The sequence below is a fragment of the Argiope bruennichi genome, chromosome 1, assembly GCF_947563725.1.
Source record: "Argiope bruennichi chromosome 1, qqArgBrue1.1, whole genome shotgun sequence".
Taxonomy (NCBI): Eukaryota; Metazoa; Arthropoda; class Arachnida; order Araneae; family Araneidae; genus Argiope; species Argiope bruennichi.
In genome coordinates this window covers 38,222,923-38,234,966 of record NC_079151.1, presented here as the reverse complement: position 1 = coordinate 38,234,966, position 12,044 = coordinate 38,222,923, and positions in this window count along the sequence as shown.

Sequence of the window (12,044 nt, the reverse complement as noted above, 5' to 3'; positions counted from 1 at the left end):
TTTCAGCACAGTATAAAACTTTTGTAAAATACTTTATTCAAATTTGATGAAAGCATTTTCAGCATATTACAAAAGATAAAATGCGATGGAAGAATAACCTCATCTCAACCACTCTCTAAAGGTCCCGGGTTTCGGCACCAAAATGTGTGGTTTTGCCAGTATCAAATTAGACTGAAAGTATCAAAATACATTACTTTATTCATCCCAACAACCAGTAACTATTTACAACTGTTGCCAACTACGTAACAGAAATATTTGATATAATCTCGTTTCCTACACACTCTTTGCATCTTAAACGTACTGTCTTTGACAAACTGATTTAAGCATTTTTTTTTTTTTTTTTATGTTCATGCATTTTTATTGGAGATTACTTTAAATTTGTTTACGACTTTAAAAGTATGATTAATTCATAATCGTAACATGAAAATTGTACATACACTGCATTCGAATCAGGAAGTGAACATGACCAAATACCAATTGAAAAGAAATTACATATTATATTCAATGCTGTCTGACATCCCCACCCCTTTGATCTGTCAAGCAAATGAGACAGTATTTTTTTATGTTTAAATTTGACTAGTTTATGTATGAATAAACTTAAACATAAATAAAAATTAACTTTGGTATCGTAAACTTGATATTTTATTTACGTTTTTTCTTTATAATAGAATAGTAGCAAAGGGTAAGGAGCTGAGGTCTTCAATTTTTATTATTCAATATTCAAAAACTGATTTTAGCGATTAGTTTTGAGTTGAGCGTTTGTGAACGTTATGGATAACGGAGATACTACTGCAAGAAAACAGAACTTAATCTTTCTATATGCTTACATGTAAATGTGCTATAAATTATATATTTTTCTTCCTTAAACACTTTGCATAAGTACATGAGATTTTGAACTACGCTACTCATTCTGAGATAATCATATTCGAGATATTGCTAGCAGGATGGATGACATGTTTACGCAGTTTCTTAATTGCCTACTCATCAAGTAATAATTGTAATATTTATGACTTTTTTTATTGCATAAAACATTTCTGTATTTGAATTTATTATTATTATTATTATTATCATCATCATCATCACATTCTATCTATCGAGTATAACTAACCAAGAAGAACCAGAGCCTGTTTCAACTTCGTCATTTTTTTCCAACTTCGTCACTGTTTGTAATTTCGTCAGTAAATTTGTCTCTTGAGCAATAGCGAACAAACACATAGTTTTTCAGATTAGATATAAATGGTCTTCTAAGTCACAAAAAAAAAAAAAAAAAAAAAAAGCGGCGCATATGTAAAAATTTTTAGTTAATGTTTAGTCAACCGTTTTAATGGTTCAATGCTCGGTCAGCGGGTGAATGAGTGAGTGAGTGAGTGAATTTTATACCATGAAGTCATTTGATTCATTTTGTAAAAATGAATATTAGATTGTAATTTGACGAAAAATAATAGAGGCTTGTGAAAAAGAAGTAACTTTCTCCAAAAACAAATTATGAGGTTACTGCTTTTTTCAACATCTAATTTTATGGTTTCAGATTCGAAAACGCAAGATCACGGATTCAATATCTGATACAGTTTGCTGAGCCACCGTAAATATGGAACTATTTTGTATTAAACCCATTTTTAATTATAGTTCCCTGATGTTACAAGGAAGCTGAATATCAAATCAAATATCACCTGAGGAATCTGATAACCAGTTAGGACTCTTGAAACAGTCTTCATACAGCTTCAAATGGAATTTCAATCAATAAATCAACTGAAAAGTATTTAAAATACCAAATTTTATTTAAACTCAGAATTTATACATTTTTGCTTTGAATTTACCAGTAAATGAATTCTGTTTTGTTATGAAAAGGATTGTAATTTATAATTCATAGAAACTTAAATGTATAGTCATCAAAAACAATTCAATCGAAATGCGAACCAGCGAAAAAAAGTTATGCAATTTGCTCTTAATATTATCCACCATACCATGGGAATTTAATAATATTAAAAGAAATGCTGAAAAAAATTTCTGGCTTTTCTTTCACCAACAGTTTAAAGATTCTTTAAACTTTCGTTGGCCGTTGTTTTCTTATGCAAAAATTCGGATAGTTAATGAACATAATAGTCAGTCACAATAATCCCTGTTTATACGGCTTGGTTCTGCGGTAATGGGGTCTTTGGCTTTAATTCAAAAGAAGAATTAACTATCAACAGAACTAACAATTCAATAAAGATAAACACGAATAACAGACAGAAATGTCAAATCAGTTCACAATCTCAACCATCTATGAGATCAAAAGCAGTCAAAAGTTATTGATGGTTCAAGTTATGCCCCAACTTAACAGATGAATCCTTCAAACACACTCTAAACCATACCGAAATCTCAATTCCTTTGAATGTCAGCTCCAGTTCAAATCAAACTAATCTCGCTGTCCGATTTTTTGCTCGCAGCCATCCCAGTACATGAATGTAATATACTTCTCCTGGAACTCCCACTGCCAAAACCAGGAACGACAAATCCTCGAGTAGGAGCAAAGTGGTTTGGTTATAATTTTTTTTGCTCCTTTTCCTCCTTTCTTCTTCCATCCCGGTTCCATCTAAATCCCACTCCTCATACAGAAACCTCTTACTTGAAATGAAGACCCCGTGTACTTACTCTCAACCCAATCAACATGAAGAAGAGTCGGCGGAGTGGTGGCTCATATTGCTATCTGGGGCATTTTCTCTAATGGCTTTTATTGAAGTAACAAGAGCGAGAGAGAGAGCAGAGAGTGGGACTTGAAAGAATCCTCCTTTTCCTGGCAAAGAAGTAAGGAGCGTCCACGTGCTTTTAGCGGCAATGAAATAGAAGAGATTAAGGCTCCGGCCAATCACTGGCACATGAAAGAAAGAGGGTATGACGGATTTTTGGCAGAAGGGTTACCCGAAATGGCGAGGTAGCCAGCGTTTTACGCGAAAGTTTGGGTTTGTCCAGGGCTCTGGATCTATTCTCTTTCTATGTCAGAGGTTACAATGGATATGACTCCAAAAATGAAATTATAAGTGAATTTCGTGGTCTTGGAAATAAATAGAAATTCTATGAGACATTTCAATATAATCAAGCAAAGATCATCAGAAAGTCATTTTGATTTATAATGTTATAAAATTGTATTAAATAAAAATATTTTTTAAAGATTTTATACAAATAAATAAATCGGGCTCAGTATATTACATATGCTGTTCACTGGAATAGTAAGAAATATAAAGATTCGTTATTATAGAAATGTTTATCAATTGCTTGGTAAATATAGATAGCGTTCAGGCCTTGATATATATATTTTTCTTCATTCATGATATTCAATTTCAACAATGATATAAATGCATTAATGTTTCGCTTTCTTGGCGACCCATAAGCTTGAATATTCTTGATTTACCTCCTAGTTAGTGGTGTTTTTTTTCATGCGGTTGTTATTTTGGATCTGCTCTGTATTTTCCCCTTGTATTTGTGTCATTCGCTTATTTTTCACTTCATAAAATGGGATATATATAATTTTAGATATTGGTTAATTGTATGACATTAATGTACAGTATACTATGTCTTCCATTCTTTGGACATTGTGATATTGCTTTTATGCTTATGTGTGTTACTGCTTTCTCTATGTACTTTTCAGCTTAGCCTCCCGAACCCAAAATTGGTTTGCTAACTATTTTATTTAAATATTTTATTCTAGTCAAATGAACTATAATGTATACCCTTATTTACCGCCTAAATTCTGCAAATGACTGTAAGCCTTTCAATAAATAATGATTCTTTCTCCGGGGACTTTCAAGGTCTTACACCCTTTCAGGTAGACGGGTCGTCGTGGGGTAGACCAAGACCCATAAGATCGGTGCCCGGGTATTCAGTACTCCCTACACCACTCATTCTGAGAGTGTGAGGAATATTGAATACCCGGGCTTCGTAGAACCACTGAGGTCAATACTTCCTACTTAGTAGGTAGGTGTAGGTTCTCATCCCTACACCACTGACAGTCTTGAAAAGCAACAGACGCGAGTGATTGCTTCACATTAAGTCACTAAAGCTGTTTCGCAGAATAAACGGTGATCAGGAGCAGCAATCTGCTTTATAAAGCCTAATTTTGTTCTACAACTCTTTAATTCTAAGATTAATTATTAACAATCCATTTTTGAATCAGTGTAAATGATCTCACCGAAACTTTCTCGCATATTCTCTAATAAATATACGAGTAATTGCGTATTTTCAACCCTAGGCAATTATCATATAATATGATAATGTGTGAAGTAAAACGATTTTTTGGTGATTTATCACCAGAGTACAGCTAATATAAAAGAACATTTATTTGTACCAGAAAAATAAATATGCATTTAAAACAAACTTTTCCTGATCAATTAAAACCAATTTTACATAGAAGTATGATTACTATCCAATTTCACATATTTAAGTCAATGCATCATTTAATTAACGCATTTAGCTATCCATCTGGTCAACATTTTGAACCAGATACGGATCCAAATTTTATAAGAATTTTAAAAATTTTAAACTTAAGATGATTAAATTAACATTAAAATAATTTTATATTTAAGAAGATTAATTAAGATTTAAATTTAAATAAGAATTTAAAATTTAAGAAGAATTTTAGACGCTAAATCTGTATACCAAATTTTATCTATCTAGCTCATTAATTTTTTTAATTATGTATTTTTCGTGTATTCGAGCAGCTGGATAGGTAGAATTCTTTTAAAGGAATTTTATTCAAAATTTGATAGAAATCTACAAATTTGCTCACCAATTTTCTTCCTCCAAGGTCAAACTATGATTAGAGATTCGAATTCGAAATTCCGGTAACAAACTAAGAGAACTATGATTTTTTTTAAAACGTGTCTTTTGGACTCTGAATGGTATGAATCTTGGACATTTGTCGAAATTTCGAATTTGAATATTTTGACGAATGCAGTATTTTCTCTTTGCTTACTATGCATATAAAAAATGGGCGTTATTTTTTTTTGGTGTGTGTGTTGGTTTTCGTATATATAATTGAATTTCGGAGATATTTTTCTTTCATAAATCATTATATATTTGGCCTTAACGGGGTCGAAACTCGAAAAAGAAAACACTGGTCAAAAAAAAATTTTTTTTTGAACTAGAAGAGGAGAGGGGGAGTATAAGACAGTTAAAAATTGGGCGAATTATAATGTAATGCATCTTTACTTTTTTTTATCAAAATTATTAAATTTCTTAATTAATTAATGTGGATAGTTTATTTCTAAAGAATCGAAAGTTGTTTGATTTATAAACCTTCTGTTCCGTATATTCCCTTTTGGATTGTCGGATTTCTCTATCTTGGATATAATAAAAAAAATAATAAGATACACTTTAATTATAAAATAGATTATAAGAAATCGCAATTTTAAATATAAATTAAAGTCTTCTTTGTAATAGCTTATTGCACAAAACCTTATCAACCCTTCCTAACAATTATCATTTAGGTGCTGATATTTACAGCAGATTTTTTGAGCATTCGAACGAACATTAATTAGCACGCACAGCCAACGCGTTAAGCAGTTAATGGAGAGTGATAATTACAAAGTGGTATCAAATTCTGAATAAATTTCATGTCATTCGATAATTCCTGAAAGCTTGCAATTTTTGCATTTTTTTTTATTGACTTGACTTAATCCTTTTGAAAAGTTACGTTATTTTCCAAACTACTCATAACGATTGAACGTTTTAAGTCCTCAAACAAAAACAAAAAATTAGCAAAAATGAAAAAAAAAAACCCATCAACAACACGATAAATTACAACATGTCCATAATTACCATCAAGATTTGCTGGCCAACATTTTCAAATTTATCCATTGAAACAACTTCATCACAGAAGGTCCATAAACGTTTCGTGATTTGTTTATCACAAAAATAGCGAAAAGATTTATTGTGACAATTGCTTGTAACTATATGTACTGACTACTTCAAACATTATCATATTATGCAAAACTATTATTTCAATAAGCAACTTCAATGAAATTTATAACATTATAATTTCTTTATGTAGCCATTTTTTGAGTGTTTTTTTTCTTATAAGTTTGAAATATTTCTATCTTTTCTCAATGAAATAAATTTTTGTGATATGAATTGATTTTCCACATTTTTTGAATGATGCAAATAGGTTAAACTAATAAATGAAGAAAGACTGGATTAAAAGAATATGTTTTAACTAAAAGCATTATATTTATCATGAGGTGAATTATTTATAAAATTTATTCAAAATTCCGGTAATTATAAATACAGGTCAATATTATTGTTAACCGTAGTTAGTATAAATAATTAATCACAAAATTAAATAATTTTAGCTTAGCATATATGCTTAGATTTGAAGTTATATTTTAAATTTCATTTTCAGTTTACTAATTATATAGCCACACTCTAGAAGGACTTCAACTATGGGGTTTACTTATCTATAAATAAAACTAATGACATCGCAGGCAATTGTAATTTGGTCATTTCAAGATCACGTGATGCTAAAAAAATAAGTTTCATCAGCCTAATTTTGAAATATATTGCGCAAAGTGTCTGTGGAGATTATTAATTGTAACTTTTAGTGATTTAAATTAGACTTTATCCAAAATAAAATGAAAATAGTAATATCTTTTATCAGTAGATTCCCAATTGAAAATATTTCAGAAAAAAAGTGAGTTAGACTGTTCCTAATAGCATAAATCATTGTTGCCACACACGCACGCACGCGCACACACACTCTTCTCGTTAAGATGTCATTATGTTTTACAAGAAAAGATTAATTTACCCTGATAACAATACACGAGTTGGAATGCAAAATACAAAATTCAGGGATCATTATGGTAAGCCTGTGGTATTCTTAAGGAAAATTGATAATAATTTTAAAATGACCATACAATGATTCTTTACTGATAAAAATACAAATATTCATCTATAATTGTACATTCCAACTTACTTTTAAAAAGGTCTTAAATAAATATCTTAATAATGGGATTACTAAGAGACAGTTCCCCTTTTTCATGCCAAATTCCTAATGAATCATAAATGGCAAAAACTCATTTGGCTAAGAAAAACTGGCGATAAAACCCCATCTCCGGCAACCCTCTCGGACTGTGTAAGAGCTGAGTCAGGATAGTGGTTCCGGACAGGGGTATATCGAAACTCGTAATGGACTGCTAACCGCGAGCAGGGCTAATGGAGAAGATAGCCCATAGAAGGCAAGGGTGAGAGGGGCTATAAATGTTTGCCGGACCCCCTTTGAATACACATATAACCCCTGCTCCTTCCTTAAGTCCATCCCTGGATGCAATGATGGAATTAATGGGAAAGACCTACAACAGCTGTTAAAGAACGGCTAGATGCGGATTTAATGATAACGGATTGCGTAGCTTCCGGACCAGAGAGAAAAAAATTGTTTTTGATCTGTTCTGGATATGTGGATGGGTCGGGCATTAGGCCTGGATTGTTTATTTCTGTTCCAGGAAGTGGTTTGTATTACGAAAGAAGTGATGGCAGATCCTCTTAAAGCCATGGATTTGAGAGCAGAGATTATTTCCAACAGCTGAATTTGAAGATCCAGCCTGTTTTTGATCTTATGATATATCCGATAAGTGTGTGCTTAATACAGAAGGGATTTCTGGTAAAAAGTTTAAAGTACTCTTTTAGCGTCAGATCAAAATTATACTCTGAAGACGTCCTTTTTCTTTTCTTGAGGATTATATTCGAATAGATAAAAAAAATATAATGTAATATGATAAAAAGTGAGTTGTGCAAAACTGGATAAAACTTTGAAAACTAATCTCTTCGGCTACTTTCAATTGTAATGCAACTGAAATACTAAAAGGACATAAAAAAAATTAAGATTCCTTCAATATTTTTTTCTCACTTGAAAAATTAGTGAAAATAACAAAAAGATTGCCAAGAATTAGATCTTTTTATAAAAGTAAAGTTCATAGAAGTCTCCCTCTCCCTCCCTCCCTCCCTCTCTCTCTTTTATATATATATATATATATAATATTAGCATAATTCACAACTATATTGAAATCTAAAACAATCAATAAACTCAACCAACCAAATCCCCAGTAACAGTAAGAGAATCGGTTAACACGTTGATTGCCTCATTGAATTTCTTACAATTTAATTTATATAGGCCCATCGGTCAACGGTGACTCCCACATCAATCAAGATGTTAAATAACAAAATAGTTCCCACTTATAATTTTAATCTTAATAAAATAAAAAAAAAATTTCAAATAACATGAGTCATTGAAATAGACTTAATGTAATATATTCAACATAAATAACTTTTGTTAAACCAGGCAAAATTTATGAAATTTGATTGGGTCAGCAGTCCAGAGCTACAACGACGAGTTCTACGCTGCTAAGTAAAAATGTGCCAGGAACATCGGCAAAGTTTATGATTATGCAAATAGTATCATTTCCCTAGTCGGTTTTCTTCCCAAATATTCTTTGTTATATGATATGAAAAGTGTTTTTTTTTTTTGTCTTTAATGTATTTAATTTTTGCAAGTGCGAACATGCTTGGCAACGTTTGCTTGTACGTTTGCTGTACGTAAAAATACAAGCTTTGTATTTTTCTATTGCTCTATCTTATTTACATTTTTGTATATCAGTTCTCATGTAACGTACTCTTACTTGCATGTTATTTATGTACTATTTTTCCTTTAGGATGATGTTCGTAGAATTTAATTCGAATATCTACAGATAAAGTTATGCTAATTTTTTAAGTGGTCCAACTTGTCAGATATTTCTTTTGAAAACACGATGTAAAAAGAAAAGAAAATGAAAAATAGATATCTACCTTCTTTATCAATAAAAAAAAGACCAACAGACAGGGATACGGACAGTGAATCAGAATCTTCCGGTGTATCTTCTACTTCACGTCTTCAACATTGTTAAATAATTATAAAGATTATATTCAAAGAAGCATGAAATGGTGTTATGATATTGATGTTCAAATATTCATAAAAACCAGAGTGTAGAAGGGACTCTAATACCAAAAACGAAGTCTTCCTCTAACTTCTCTTCTCTTAGAGATTCCCGATCATCTGATAAATCTCAGCAAAATCTGAAACAGATATCTAAGGACACATACGCGCAAGTACATATAGACTGGACTGCATATCTCTGTTCATCTGTTGTGAATACTTATCCTTAGATTATTCTTACAAGATGAATAAGCTAAGTTAATGAGTCTCCACTGGTCTCGAATGTCACTTCTCATAGAAATCATCTTAATCATTGAATTTGAATCACAGAAAGCAGCTGGATCACAGAAATCATTGAACCATAGAATCTGAATCACAAAAATCATTGAACCATAGAATCTGAATCACAAAAATCATTGAACCATAGAATCTGAATCACAAAAATCATTGAACCATAGAATCTGAATCGCAGAAATCATTGAACCATAGAATCTGAATCGCAGAAATCATTGAACCATAGAATCTGAATCGCAAAAATCATTGAACCATAGAATCTGAATCGCAAAAATCATTGAACCATAGAATCTGAATCGCAAAAATCATTGAACCATAGAATCTGAATCGCAGAAATCATTGAACCATAGAATCTGAATCGCAGAAATCATTGAACCATAGAATCTGAATCGCAGAAATCATTGAACCATAGAATCTGAATCGCAGAAATCATTGAACCATAGAATCTGAATCGCAGAAATCATTGAACGATAGAATCTGAATCGCATAAATCATTGAACGATAGAATCTGAATCGCATAAATCATTGAACGATAGAATCTGAATCGCAGAAATCATTGAACGATAGAATCTGAATCGCAGAAATCATTGAACGATAGAATCTGAATCACAGAAATAATCTGAATCATTATTACTGAATACTTTGTCTACTTATACTATTTATAGATTTAAACATCAAAAACTAATTAATGCATGAATCGAATTATTTAACGCATGATAATTATTTAATATCGAAATATTATGAAATATTTAATTTCGAATCATGTAATGCGTGAGTCGAATACAACGACATACTTATATTCTGAATTATTCTGTTATATTATGTAAAGGACTTTATCTGAGAAAATTATTCTCGGATAAAATATTCAACTTTGAAATGATTAACAGCGTATTTCGGATTTTGAGAAGGAAAAGAAAAAGTATTTTTTCAATCGGAAACATAAATATAGATAAAAAAATTATTATGAATAAAATTATTAATTTATGTAATTTACGACTTAAAATAGTTGTAGCATTCATTGAAAATCAAAACATCCCCCCTATAGAAAAATCAGCTAAAGTCATTGCAGCAGAATATATAGAATGTTGATAACAATGTAACGGAACCGGGAGTTTGATGAATATAATATATGAAACAAAATCTGTTCAATAAAATACAAAAAGTATTAAAAAAAACTCGTATTAGTTTCTCCTTATATACACTTGTCCTCCAAAATGTGTAAACCACTGCGACAGGTCCAGTTGGAAAAGAAACACAGTAAACGGATTAGGTCCAATGAAACAATATGGCATCTGCAGCATCAAAGGTTGAATTTGTCACTTTTATCTTGCCGAGAAACAAGACGGAAGACAAAAATCTTCCTCCTTTTCTCTCTTATCGGGAAAATTGGAATTCGGGCGAGAGATTTTGGACTAATGATAAGAAAGACAAACAATTGGAAAGACTTTCTGCGGCGTCCGGACTTGTTACGGACGTCACAATCGCCATAATTGAGTCATTCGTTACGTTCACGATAATAATCGGCACGAACAGAGGAACGACATATAGATATACTCTAAAATGTTTTGAGTAATCCAGGAGATATCGATTATTGTGTCGGCTTTTATCAACCTTATCAACGCGTAACGATTGAATTATCATTTTGTTGGGGAAAACAATTCCGATCTCGCCTTTGTAGTCGTGCAAAATCGATGGTTGTTGATATTTGCAGTGAGTTTTAGAGCGATTTTCAAGTAGTTCTTAAGTTTGAATAAAATGTCTCGAGATTCCAGTAGTTGGTGAAGTTCTTTTATGTCCTCATATTGACTTTCTTTTAAATTGATTTAATCTGCCGTGCTACAATTACGTATTGTTCGTTTCAGAATTCTTGATCATCACTTTCGGATGGTTTTAATCCATCGAGTGGCGAACCGTAGTCAGTAAAGAAAATACATTAAGTAGGAGTGATGAGAGTGAATAAGAATTCTTTGTTGGGCAAAATTTTCTTTTTACTATTCTTCGTCGATGTTCATTTTTAAATTATTTATCATTTTGTTTTAATTTGAACTGTGTAATATTTCTACATATTGCTGAACATCTTTGTCGTCCGTAACGCGTCTAGCGTATTCAAACGAAACTTCTGCAGAGCGGGAGTAACGCGCTTCAAGCGTTCTTTTAAATTTTAAAACTTTTAAAAGTTTAAAACGCTTTTTAAATATTTACTTGTTTGAATTTATATTTTTGTTTGCTCTAATGCGGTGAAAAATATAGTAATAATAGAAATTTTTGCGGACAGCGAAAGGGTTAATGAAACACAATCAAACTCCATCTATTTTTTTCTTTATTTGCATATTTAAACTTAATTGACGTATGCGCAAAAGCAAGAAGGGGTTTCATATCTATAAACAGATGGTACTTTGAATGTCTTAAATCAATAAAATGTAATGATATATATATATATAAAATTTCATGAGCTATGTTTCTCCACAATGACTATTTGAATACCAAATTTCGTAGAAAAATTCATTCAGTTTTTGATTTATATAAATAAATTACGAATTTGATAATCCAAACTTCTATAATTTTATGTTTTTTAACTTTAAGTGGATTGACTTGCGGAAAAACAATTAAAACTTTCAATGATAATTAATTTCAATGCTATTTAAATGTACTTTAACAAAAAGAATCCATAATTATTAGTTTTAAATGCCAATTAGATACATCTTTTTGGATGCGAAATAATTTTATGCTGTTTTGCCTCTAAATTTGTATTTTTTTCTATTTATTAAATTAACACTAAGCATTTTGTTTATTAGTATTTTGTTTGATATTT